At 38.3% G+C, this 14,443-nt stretch overlaps 1 protein-coding gene across 1 annotated transcript in view; it reads right to left on the bottom strand.

Moving 5' to 3' along the window:
- Positions 1–14,443, bottom strand: part of LOC115220438 (ubiquitin-conjugating enzyme E2 R2) — a 98,092-nt gene that overhangs the window by 19,149 nt on the left and 64,500 nt on the right. The window lies entirely within an intron of this gene.

The following is a 14,443-nucleotide window of genomic DNA, read 5'->3' as shown; positions in this document are numbered from 1 at the left end:
AGGCTTTAGTAGAAAACACTCAACCGAAGTATCACACAGTGGAAATGAACCCAAAACCATATGTGGTTGGGAAGCAAACACCTTAACAACACAGCCACACCTGCCTATCTGTAGTCACAATTACACCTCTACAGCCATACTTGCTCCTGGATAATAAAGAATCTGATCAGACATGTAGAAACCACAGCAAGGATTATATACAAAACACAGATAAACTCTGCAAGGTCCAAGGCATATTTTACAGAAAATACATTCAGTTAAACAGCATAATTTTTGCAAGATATTTTCTGTACAAACATCTCCTAATATAATTCAACCACATGGTTGTTGCAAAGAGATCTTAACCACACCACATGCTTGTTGCAAAGAGATCTTAACCACACCACATGCATCTATAATAATTATTGTCCAACTAATTGATTTTAATTTAAGCACAAAGCCAGCAACTTTAAGGGAAGTGAATTAGTTGAAACGATCAACTTCAGAACATGAGTGGTGCTTTATTTTATTGATCCTGGAGGAATAAAAGGCAAAGTTAACCTCAGTATCACACTGGTATTTATTTTATTGAACACGGTGAAGATTAGAACTTTGATTATAAAATGGAGTCACTAAATACCACAAGGAATTTGGTCCAACACTCTCAATTTACAACCCCTAAAATAATAATTTAAAACCAGTATTTTTTCTTGTTTTTAATAGCTTTTTAAAATCATTGCTCAATCCTGATATATAAGCGGAAAAAATTGATTTTGTTGATTGAAAGAGTTGTGTCATTAACTGTAAAAGAACTACTTGAATTGACAAGATGATGAGATCTTACTTCAGATATACCAATTAATGGCAAACTTGAAGATTAATTGCAGAGATATGTGGAATCAGATGGAGGACTCTAAAGAGATTTAAAGATGATGGAGTGCACTTGTTTAGAACAAGGTTTTAAGTTGGATAAAAAAACATCAGTGTATATAAAATGGGTGTAAAAAAAATACAGGTTACAGCAAATAGGTGAAGAGGAGGTGGACAAGGAAAGTTTAAGGAACAAAACTGTATAAACAGTAAAAATCTTTATGGAATATTTTTGCCAAACTTAATCATCTAGAAGAGAAAAACCCCAAGCACTAGTCATAGACACACTTTTCCATGTGGACAACAACTTAGAACTCCCTCATTGCAGAATATTTCTAGAGATAAAATTAACAACACATCAAAATGATCATCAAAAGAAAGTCAAAATTAATAGGGTCTAATCTCTGAATGTGAGACATAGCAAAATACCACAAAACATTTGTTAGTCAACTGATTCTACCATTTCACTGCCTTCAGTTAATTAGAAAAATAAATATTTCCCATGTTGCCACAAATATACAAGAGAAAGGAAGTGGCATAGTTTACTGACCTCCAGCCCAGAAGATTTGAGTCCGGAATGCAAAGGAGCTAAACTAAAAGGTAAAAGATATTAAGTGCAATATTCCACTGCTTCTACAAAATCACAACTATCCTCATGGGAAATTTTTTAAGATTGAGGGGAAGAGAAAGGGACACAGCCCTTTATTGCATGGAATTCACAATAGATATAATCAAGTAAAGAAATGGTAGCATGGCATTTAATTTTCTCTAGAGAACACTTAAGCAAGTGGTTGACAAGATTGCTTCCCAGTAACAAGGCTCTGTTTGATCCCTGGGTACAAGTACTTGAGACTATAACTGAATCAACACAGGGCTTGGGAGTTAAGTCGGGAAGATGGAAACTGAAAAATTTAAAAGATCACCCATGTCACTTTGAACCTGCATTATGAGTAGAATGGCCAGTAGAATACTCAGTTAAATAATATAGTCTGTATGTGGCACCACTGATCAAACAATTGGGACACTCGGAGCAAAACTGATGATGCTACACCCAACCATACGCATATTGCCACCATCACCATCATCAATGTGTGTGTGTGTGTGGGGGGGGGGAGATTCAGAAACACATGAGTCATCACTTTTCAGCTTCTCCTTTTATTCTCTTTCACTCGTTTCAATCACTGGACTGGTAACAGTTCTGAGTTCAAAACCTAATGAAGTTCATTTTCTTTTCATCTCTTCAAAGTCAATCTATTGTTACGGACACGAGGGAAATGTAAACGAACAAAAAAATATTATGCCCCTTGTTCCATTAGTTGGAATCGAACCAGCACTCCAGCTGTTCAGGACAATGGTATTTCCTTTGTCCTGTCAAAGAGCACGATTATTAATGGCCCTAGGCACTGACCTATGGCCCTATACGGTCACGGAAAGTTAAAAAAAATAAAAATGCTGGGACGACGTTATATATATGAGTAGCATTAAGTTAAAGGGTCAGTCAGCGAGAGACAGTAGTGAGAGGGAGACAGGCGGTCAGTGTGAGCGTCCACTGGACAAAGGGGCAGCGTGGTCTAGAGAGAGACAGACAGTCAGTGTGAGAGATGACAGGACGAGAGGTAGTAAGGAAGATGACAGTGACAGGGGTAGAGAGAAATATATAAAGAAGCTGAACTACTATAGTGGGGGTTGTGATATTCAGGGAGTGTTGCAGGCGTGGAACATGCAGTAATGTTTTTATTTGTGTTTTGAATTTTGATGTTCAAATGAAAAAAAGAAAAACGTTGTGTTTGCTTAAATGTAAATGTTTAAAAGAAAAGAAGAGAAGAGACGATGTGTTGTTGAAATGAAAAAAAGAAAGAGGCTCTGATGTAACCGTTGAAAAGAAAAGGAAAAAAAAAGAACCTGGAAATGTTTTTTAAAAAAAAGCAGAAGGAACTTTTGAGAATTGTTGTGTTAAAAAAAGAGGAAAGTGGAACTCTAAGAGACTGTTGATTGTGAACATTGTGTTTTTCAAACTCTGTATTATGTTGTTAACCTTTGTTGTGAATGCTTTGGCTTTGTTAAAAAAAAATTGCTGAATTAGGCAACGCCTGTGTATATCTCTTTCTTTTGTTGTTGCGTTGGTTCCTGGCTGCATTTGCCACCTTACCCCTTCCCGTGGTGGATTTCTGGTTTACTGAGTGTCATTGTCATGACTTAGGGCCCATGGTGGAATCGAAAGGCCTTGGGCCTGAGTGGCAGCATAACACTATCAATGTGTATCAAGTGAAGAATTGGCAGAATCATTAAGAGCAAATAAAATACCTTGTGGTATTTATTCTAGCTCCTTGCATCCCAATTTTGTCTTTTGTCCCTTCAAGGTCTCAATAAAGTATTTATTAGGCCAGTACTGGAAGGGGGGGGACTAATTCGAGAGAGAGAGAGAGAGGTGCAGCTCCAGCAGGCTCAGACACCCAAGACCCAACATATCACACATCACTCCCAACAACCCTACGAGGAATTGGAGACCCAAGACAAAGCAATAAGTACATAGCAGGTGGTTAACCTTAATTGAATAAGTCTATGATGAAAACCATTCTCACCATAACCATTCCGTCTTCCTTTCAGTCTTTGGTTATCTAGGACTACTACTCAACAGAGTGTTAGTACCTTGAGAGAAAGCATCAGCTGTGGTGTGCAAGAGAGACGATTGTGCTGGTATGGTCATGTGGCGAGAATGGATGAAGATAGGTGTGTGAAAAAGTGCCAATCCCTAGCAGTTGAGGGAACCCATGGAAGAGGTAGACCCAGGAAAACCTGGGACGAGGTGGTGAAGCACGACCTTCAAACTTTAAGCCTCACCGAGGCAATGACTAGCGACCGAGACTTTTGGAAATATGCTGTGCGTGAGAAGACCCGGCAGGACAAGTGAGTCCAGCCCACTTATGCATGTCTTTCCTCCCTTGGACACACAAAGACCTGTTGAGGCAAGCAAAGTCGAAATCGAACCTCATCCGACGACTGGCACCCATGCCAACCTCCCTTCATTGGACACTAAACTCTGCTTGCAAAGACCTGTTGGGGCAAGTGAAATCGGAATCGAAATTGAACCAATCCTATGACTGGCACCTGGCAGTTGCCAGGACTGCTGGACTGACTCCTGTGCAGGTGGCAAGTGAAGAAACACCATTTTGACCCTGTGCTTGAGGAGACCTATTGAGTCAAGTACACCAACATCAAAATCAATGGAAACTGCAATATGATCCCTGTGCCGGTGGCACGTAAAAAGCACCATCTGAATCGTGGCCGATGCCAGTACCGCCTTGACTGGCTTCCATGCCGGTGGCACGTAAAAAGCACCATCTGAATCGTGGCCGATGCCAGTACCGCCTTGACTGGCTTCCATGCCGGTGGCACGTAAAATGCACCAATCTGATCGTGGCCATTGCCAGCCTCGCCTGGCACCTGTGCAGGTGGCACGTAAAAAGCACCCACTACACTCACGGAGTGAAAGGGCATCCAGCTGTAGAAACACTGCCAGATCAGACTGGAGCCTGGTGCAGCCTTCTGGCTTCCCAGATCCCCGATCAAACCGTCTAACTCATGCTAGCATGGAGAACGGACGTTAAACGATGATGATGATGCCACATTTAAAAAAAGTGTTGGGTGTGATTTGAGGAATTTTTTTGTTGCTATTTTCAGCAGGTTGAATAAAAGTACCAATCACAACTTTGTGCAGTTGTCAATACAACCTGACTGTTTCCTCCCTCACTTGTTAGAATGTTGGATAAAATAACCAGCAGCATTTGTTCCAAGTTCACATTCTGCCAAGATCCATGAAACCTTTTGTCCCTCGATGGTTAATAAAATGAAGAACAAGTCAATTACTAGGGTCCATATAATCCACTTCTCTCCTCCACCAAACTTCAGTCCTTCTACCTATGTCAGTAGGTCTGAATTATCATCATTATCATCATTATTAACCCTTAAGGTGGTGAGATGGCAAAATCGTTAGTGGGTGGAACAAAATGCTTCAATGGCTTTTCTCCTGGTTTTTTACATGCTGAGTTCAAATCCTCTTGAAGTCAACATTGCCTTCCATTCCTTCAGGGTCAATGAAATAACTATTACTTGAGGAGCAGTGGAGGTCAATGAAATCAACTTGTTTGCTCCTCCAAAACTGAAAGCATTATTATTAACGATATCATTTTCATTAGAATGCAGTTAAATAAAGTGATTTCATAAATTTCTTTTTTTCCAAAACTAAGCGATGGTGAGAGGGACGAAGAAGAGTGGTGGGGCAACCATCTTGATGAGCAAAAAATGATTGATTTCTTGACCTTTTAAAGCAGATGTTGCCATTGAATAGACTTGTTTTAGCTCTACTGGGATATACTTACTGACCTTTCAGTTTATTGGTGCATGTGATCACAGATTATCGTTATTATTGTTATAATTATCATCGTCATCATCATTATTATTATTATTATTAGTGAATGTTGTCGAGGACCATGCAGAAGGGGTGGTGGGTAGAGTATATCAAAAGTTTCTGCAATTATACAATTACTACTTTATTTTATTTGTTTATTTGCAAGTGAAGAATGAAAGGAAGGCAGGAAGAAGAGTTATTTTCAATTAAATTTGATAATCTTCAAGGAAAAATTGCAATAACATAAGTAGTTTTATTTTTAAATCTAATTGACGAAATGAACCATTCTCATCCAATAATAATAATAATAATAATAATAATAATGAAATGATAGTAATAATAATACACAGAACTGCTACTATAGTTTTACATTACATTAAACATTTTCGGTCTACTTTTCTCCATCTACTGCCTCTCTCTCTCTCTCCTCTCTCTCTCTCTCTCTCTCTCTCTCTCTCTCCTCTCTCATACTTCATTGTCAATGAAGTGGTTCTCCACAGAAGAGTTCAGTTCTAAGATTAACTGACTCAAACAATTCAACTGAATCACAGAGAAAATCCCTGATTGCACAAACCCATTGGTTCACAAGGAAAAAGATAAGCAGCAGGAGTGGGTGTGGGTTTACTCATGAATAACAAAGAAGAAGAGAAATTAATAGTGTGTAATAATTACTACTACTACTACTACTACTACTACTACTGTTACTACAACTACTACCACCATGCTATTTAGTGATGTAGAAAGATAAAAAATAAAAAGTTCTTACTCTAAATTAAGTAATATGATAGTATTGTCATTAGATTAAATATAACTGATCACAAACAACCAATGGTTTGACCTACTAAAATAACTCAACCTGCCAAAACAAACAAACAAAAAAAAGAGAGCAGCCGAAATTCCCTCAAATAATACTTTACTTTCATTGCAAAAGTAAGGACAGATTCAACAACATAGTCATAGGTCATATATCTTCATCATTATTTAATAGCCATGTTCCATGCTGGTATGGGTTGGACGGTTTGACAGGATCCAATGGGCCCAAGGACTACATTCCACTCCACTATTTACTATGGCTGGATGCCCTTTCAAATGCCAACTACTTTACAGCATGCACTGGGTGCTTTTGTCATGCCACCAGCACTAGTTGAGGTCATTATACTGCTTCCAAGACTTACAAACCCCTAACAGAGGCAGCTTTATGTTAGATGAGGGTTAAAGTATAAGAGGAGGGGCCAGGGCAGTACAGGTTTCTTGCTGTAGGAGTCACATAACTGCTCATATATTAGAAGAGAGGGGAGGTGATTGGGGTAGTGTGGGAAAGAGATAAAAACTAGTGATAAAATGTGGACACTCAAGGTATGAGGCATGTAGAAGTGAATGGGGGGGGGGGTAATCACAGATTGAATGCCTTTAATATTATAAGTTCTGTTCTATCTGGACTAACCTAGGGTTAAAAAATAACAGCCAATGGTTGATTGAGGCACCTGAGATCTTATTACTTTAATGACTTCATCCTGGTTTACATAAAAAAAAAAGATTCACCTGTCCTACTTCCTGCTTTTACAAATAAATGACACAAATTAAATGGGAATGTGGCATAAACGTAATAAAAAGACTCAGTCTTCAGCAACACAACAATGATAAAAACATGTCTAACAGAAAGCAGGAGATTAATTTTATAGAGATGGGGGGGGGGGGGCTGACGAACTTCATGAACCCCAGTATTTGGCTGGCCTTTATTTTTAATCAACTAATTCAAGACTTACAATCAAAGGTGTTCAAGACATGGCCTCATCCCCAGCCCAAGACGTATTGCATCTATGATCATAATTAATGTGTCCAATTTTCCAAAAATGTTAAAATGTGATTTAAGGGACAAACCATTAGTTATTTGGGATCAGTTATATTTAATCTAATAACAGCACCATCAATTTACAAGAAATTGTCTTTTAGATTTTACAACACTGACATTACTAGACAGGGTGGTGGTGGTGGTGGTAGTAGTAGCAGCAGCAGCAGCAGCAATAGTGCTGGTAACAACAACAACTACACACTATTAATTTCTCTTTCTTCTTTTTTGTTACTTGTTAGTAAACCCACATTCACCCCTGTTGCTTATCTTTCCTCTGCGAACATATGAATTGTGGGTTTGTGCAATCAGGGATAGTTTGTATCAGTCAACAGAATTGTTTCAAGTCAATCTTTTAAAGCTTAACTTATTTCAGCTACATCCCTGGGAGGACAGATGGAAGGCAGCAGCCACCTCAGCAACACAATACCAGAATGTGAAAGGATTAAATACCATAAGTCATTTTGAATGATGCTTTACCAATTCCACCATCACTCACACTATCTATGATAGGAGATGAGGGGTTACTGATACAAGAGGTAAAAGCAGAACAGGTTTCTTGTGGAGGGGTCACATTTTAGAAGCCATGTTCCATGCTGGTATGGGTTGGACGGTTTGACAGGATCCAATGGGCCCAAGGACTACATTCCACTCCACTATTTACTATGGCTGGATGCCCTTTCAAATGCCAACTACTTTACAGCATGCACTGGGTGCTTTTGTCATGCCACCAGCACTAGTTGAGGTCATTATACTGCTTCCAAGACTTACAAACCCCTAACAGAGGCAGCTTTATGTTAGATGAGGGTTAAAGTATAAGAGGAGGGGCCAGGGCAGTACAGGTTTCTTGCTGTAGGAGTCACATAACTGCTCATATATTAGAAGAGAGGGGAGGTGATTGGGGTAGTGTGGGAAAGAGATAAAAACTAGTGATAAAATGTGGACACTCAAGGTATGAGGCATGTAGAAGTGAATGGGGGGGGGGGGTAATCACAGATTGAATGCCTTTAATATTATAAGTTCTGTTCTATCTGGACTAACCTAGGGTTAAAAAATAACAGCCAATGGTTGATTGAGGCACCTGAGATCTTATTACTTTAATGACTTCATCCTGGTTTACATAAAAAAAAAAGATTCACCTGTCCTACTTCCTGCTTTTACAAATAAATGACACAAATTAAATGGGAATGTGGCATAAACGTAATAAAAAGACTCAGTCTTCAGCAACACAACAATGATAAAAACATGTCTAACAGAAAGCAGGAGATTAATTTTATAGAGATGGGGGGGGGCTGACGAACTTCATGAACCCCAGTATTTGGCTGGCCTTTATTTTTAATCAACTAATTCAAGACTTACAATCAAAGGTGTTCAAGACATGGCCTCATCCCCAGCCCAAGACGTATTGCATCTATGATCATAATTAATGTGTCCAATTTTCCAAAAATGTTAAAATGTGATTTAAGGGACAAACCATTAGTTATTTGGGATCAGTTATATTTAATCTAATAACAGCACCATCAATTTACAAGAAATTGTCTTTTAGATTTTACAACACTGACATTACTAGACAGGGTGGTGGTGGTGGTGGTAGTAGTAGCAGCAGCAGCAGCAGCAATAGTGCTGGTAACAACAACAACTACACACTATTAATTCTCTTTCTTCTTTTTTGTTACTTGTTAGTAAACCCACATTCACCCCTGTTGCTTATCTTTCCTCTGCGAACATATGAATTGTGGGTTTGTGCAATCAGGGATAGTTTGTATCAGTCAACAGAATTGTTTCAAGTCAATCTTTTAAAGCTTAACTTATTTCAGCTACATCCCTGGGAGGACAGATGGAAGGCAGCAGCCACCTCAGCAACACAATACCAGAATGTGAAAGGATTAAATACCATAAGTCATTTTGAATGATGCTTTACCAATTCCACCATCACTCACACTATCTATGATAGGAGATGAGGGGTTACTGATACAAGAGGTAAAAGCAGAACAGGTTTCTTGTGGAGGGGTCACATTTTAGAAGAGCAAGGGGACATTGGAGTAGATTGCACATAAACACAGGGACTAAATTCATACGAATGAATGGTAGCAGCAACATTCTCCACCAGGCATTACTAGCCTGGGATACCCCTGCCTCTTGGGAATGCATCTCAGGATGTGCAACAAAAGAGAGAAAGTATATACTCTATCAAAATTACTCTTCAGAATAAAACTATTGACTTACTCCTTGAAATAACTTAATCTTTATTATACCCCAATACTGTATGCGATTCAGTTTTTGTTTTTAAACAAATTAGTTATTTGGAAATTGATTCTTGTAATTTCAAACGTTATTTAATTTTTGTAAGGTGAGGTGGCAAAATTAATAAAACATTTCCAAAGAGTGTTGCTAGATACAAAAAAAGGTTGGGAATCATTGCTTAAAATCCTTCAGCAAATATGGGAAAGTTCAAACTTCCCTGATGAGGTCTGAATGAGACTAAACCATGCCAAGAGTTGACTCTCTTACTGAAATAAAATGGTATTAGACACCAAACTTGCTTCTTCCTCACTACTTCATTACCATTTGACAGTTTATTGCAGTAACTGTTTCAATAGACACACATCCACAGCTTAAACCTGGATGGATTTGGTTGTTGAGAGTGCTGGCTATGGATACAATAGAGGCCCCTTACACAATGATAAGATAACCATAGACTCTCCTTCCACCACCTCAGACATTGGCAGCCAAGTTCCCTGTCAACTCGTTGTCCAATTTGCTATGACCTTACATACCCCACTCCCATCCCTGCTACATGGTCACTTCAAGGACTTCTTCATTCCAGTCATGGAGACTAGAAAAGGGATACTGGCACTGACTTTCTTCCTCTCGTTAAGGGAATGAAGAACCAAATCAACCCCCACCCTTCCCCACCCCATAATGAAACACGTATCCGTCTCAATAGGTCCTCAGAACACAGATTAGATTAGTTTGTGTGTGAGAGAGACTATATGTGAGAGAGTATGAGTGGAGGTGAGTAGGGAGTGTGGTGGAGTGTGCATGGGGGAGGGGTATGAGTGGGGGGAAGGGTAGAGTGTGTTACATCACAACAAGTATGTGGCTCTTCCAAATCATATTCCAATCAATCCACTGATACACTATCAATGCTAATCTATAACTAATCAATAACTAGTAATACTTGACTTACACATTAAATGTAGGTGACCTTACTGTTAAAACCAACTTCCTCAACTTACCCTACATAATTTACAAGCAATCACAGACAGAGATAACAGTAAACCTATTGCTTATTGCTTTTTTTTTTTTTTGTTTTTTGTTATAACACACTGATTTCAAGTTAAACAGACCGATTATTCTGTCATCATCATCATCACCATCATTTAAACATTCAATTTTTTATGTTTGTAAGGGTCAGATTGCATTCGCTAAAGCAGATTGTGTACAACCAAATGCCCTTCTTTCACCAACCCTCATCTGCTTTGGTTCTTTGCTTTCAATGCTTACTCTTTAGCCATTGTCCTCCTCACTGTCAACATGTGTTACAGACAGACAGTTGTAACTGTCCCAGCACTAAAATATAAAATATTACCAAACCAATCACATGATCTAAAATATTCAATTCTTTTTTTTTTTTCCTATAAATAACAACAGTAACCCTAACCCTAAGGTTGAGATATTTTCTAAGGAGAAAAACAAAACATTTTGGGGAAAAAAGCTATTATTGATTGTTACTTTCTACACTTCAATCTCACTGCAAACCTTTAATTTACAACAAATAAATAAGCATTGGTTTCAAATTTTAGCACAAAGTTCAGAGTAGGGGTTGATTACCCTGACCCCAGTGCTCAACCAGTACTTATTTTGTCAACCTCAAAAGGGATGAAAGGCAAAGTCAACCTTGGCGGAATTTGAATTCAGAACATAAAGACAGAAGATGCCAGGCATGCTAACGATTCAGCCGGCTCATCACCTTACAAAGAGTAAATGAATATATTGCAGACTTAATTATGTGCCTTGTGGTGTTCACCTCTGTCCCCGGGTTTATCATATGTAACCTGGTCGGTCAATGGGGCACAACTAAACACCTTATCATCATATAGCTGTTTAGCCTCAAGTCAGGTATACCTGAATAGACTTATGAGCAAAGGTGTTCCAATTGTGATCATCCTGTCTTTTTCTGCGGTATAATGAATCCAGGACCACATTATTCAACACTTTCTTTTAAGACAATTGAATGAAATTTAAGGACATTTGGTTGCTATTTCTGTTAGGTTAACCACAGAGGCTTCATAGTTGGCCTGGCCTCCTTTTTATATACTGTCTAAAGAGTACAGAGACAACAAGTTAAGTACATTTTCAGAGGCACTGTTCACTGTTAGTGTTGGGATACAAACTTAGTCGCAAGCCAATAAGCCATCACTATAACAATTCAGCCACATCTGTTTGAAACCCTGAGCTGACAAAAATTTACTGAAGGCAAATCTTTAACCAATTCCTTAAATCCGTGGTTAACCCCTTAACATTTAAACTAGCCCGTTTCCTGCCTTAACGTTCTACTTTTATATATTTAAATCAGCCACATTTGGCCTCTCACAAATACTCTATTATATCATTCTGAAAAATAAACAATCACATCATCGAAACCTTGAAGCATTATAAACTATAATTAATTCAAAATAATTTGAATAAATAAGCATTGCACAAGTGGCAGTAATCTGAAAACTGAAGGGTTAGGCTAATTTTGCATTTAGACTGAGAGGGGAGAAAATTTGGTGAAATGTGGAGCAAATTAATAAAAAATAAAGAAAGAAAGAAAAAATATTAACAGTAGAAACTAAATTATTTTCTTACAGATGGTAATAGTTTTTCTTTTTCTCTTTATCAATAACAAACTATGAATTATGTGTTAGTAACATTCAGTAAAGTGGCCACCCACAAGTAAAAGCTTGGACTTCAAGTCTTATCAGGAGATCAAATGCTGGTCTTGTCTTTATTTTATTTTCTTTTGTTTTTCTCAAACTGATGCTTATAAAGTCTAAATATCTTTAATTCAAATGTTGTGAATAAAGAAAACCACTGAACTAATATTTCAATGCAATTTTTTTATACTTCTTATATTTTTCAAAATTAATCTGAAATATACTCTCCTTCATTTTCTACAATGCTCTTCCATCTATCTGGCAGACTTGCAAGGCCCCTCTTCCAAAACTCACTTGTCCATGATGAAAACTACTCCTCCAGTACTGTTCTGATCTCATCTACACAATCCATATTCTTCCCATCCAATGATTTTGAAAACTGTAGAATAAACGATAATCAGATGGGGCATTCGATCTACTCCAGCCTTTGGAATGTCATCCTTGCTGTATGTGGCCAAACACTATGCTGATGGAAGAACACCTTTCATCTTGAAACCAAAGATGGTCATTTTTCTTCTAGCGCTGACTTAAGCCACTCAAGCTGCTCACAGTAGATCTCCTTTGTTATTGTTTGGTTTGGGTTTAAAAGTTCAAAGTGAACTAACCCTTTCATATCCCACCAAAACAGATAACAACACCTTATGTGGGTAAAGACCTTCTTTAGTCTGGGACACCAATGTTTCTCCTTTTCCTACCCACTGTCTTTGGTCCTAGACATTTTTATAGAGAACCCATTTCTTGTCACCAGTCACTATTCAATCCAAAAAGGGTTCATTCATGAGACATGACAGCAAAGAAGAGCACTCTCTGGGCATGCTTAGACTCAGAAAGTTTGTGAGAAACTCATTGACCCAATTTGCTGACTTTTCTGATGGCATTTAGGTGTCAATGAATGGTTGAATGACCAAATCCAAGTTTCTCTGCTAGTTCTTCAACAGTTACGATGGGATTTTGTTCCACCAGGGATTGCAGGACATCCTTGTTGAGCTTTATAGATCTTCCAGCACAGGGCTCATCTTCTAGGCTGTAGTTTCCAGCTTGGAATTTCTGGAACCACCATTGACACACTAACTTATGCTTATTGTCCAATCCTCATATACTACATTAATATTCCTCGCACTTTCTGTTGTGTTGTCCCTTTATTGAACTCATAAAGCAAAATATGCTGAATATGCTCCTATGTCACTTCCATTAGAGTTTTGAAAAAATAACTGTTAAAATCAAACTGCACTCTTCAAAACTAGCACTAAGAATAAGTACAAGGTAAAATTACTACCTGCTTTAATAGCAAGTTGATGCAGGTAGTTTATCCCACTCCCCTCTGACTTTTAGTTCATGCAATTGAAAAAGCTGCATTATTCATTGGATGACCCAATACATCCATCCACACACACAAACAAATCTATATAATCATCATCATTTAATGTCCATTTTTCCATTTTGCTTGGGTCTGACAGATTTTTTTTTATCACCAAATACCCTTCCTGTGTCACTTCTTTTCAAGCAAAGTAATTTTCCCCATGGCCAAGCATGTTTTCCACAGAAGACTGAAAACAAACATCTCTTGTATGACAGTAAAGGATTTTATTAAGAATTTCTTCAATTCTTCAATCATAAATCCACCAATCACTATTATCCTTTACTTTGGACACTCCTTAGTTCTTCAACAATCTGGTAACTACTAATATCCTTGATTCAGGATATTTTTTATTTCTCTCCCTTTGATGACAGCATAGCTTATGTGGAAATCTTTACTCAATAACATACGATTCACATGCTTAGCTATTCTAGAAACAGCTGTAAGAGACTTTATTATAACTACTCTACACTAAGTTTAATTATAAATTAATTACTTTTGGGGGTTGCCACCTCTTGATACCCGGCCTACATTCCTACCACCCCAGCCCAACAAACAGAGACTTCTTTCTGCAGCAAACTGAAAGCAACTGTATTTCACAAATAAAACTTAACCTAATTAACCCATTATTTTGTTGTTTTCACATGAATCATTACCCCATTATCACCCCACTTTTCTTCAACACCCCTTAGGAACTTTCCACTTCCCACAGGGGAGCAATATCGCCCACTTTGGGAACCACTGTTCTAAAATGATACCACATGTTTTGCTTGTTCATTCTCCATTATACACACACACATATTTGATTTTTCATTGGTTCATTTTTCTATCCACTATCCCATGCTAGCATTGGTTAGTTAAACAGTACTGCCTGACTGACACACATGCCAGTGCTGCCTAAATGGCTCCTGTGCTGGTGGCATGTAAAAAGTACCATTCAAGGATGGTTGATGCCAGTGCCAGCTGACTGGTCCCATGCTGGTGGCACATAAAAAGCACCATTCAAGCGTGGTCATTGCCAGTGACGCCTGACTGGCTCCCATCGGTGGTACATAGAA

Source organism: Octopus sinensis, linkage group LG16 (genome assembly GCF_006345805.1).
Source record: "Octopus sinensis linkage group LG16, ASM634580v1, whole genome shotgun sequence".
In the NCBI taxonomy this organism is placed as follows: Eukaryota; Metazoa; Mollusca; class Cephalopoda; order Octopoda; family Octopodidae; genus Octopus; species Octopus sinensis.
The sequence above is the reverse complement of the archived record's forward strand: the minus strand, read 5'-3'. Positions and strand labels throughout refer to the sequence as shown.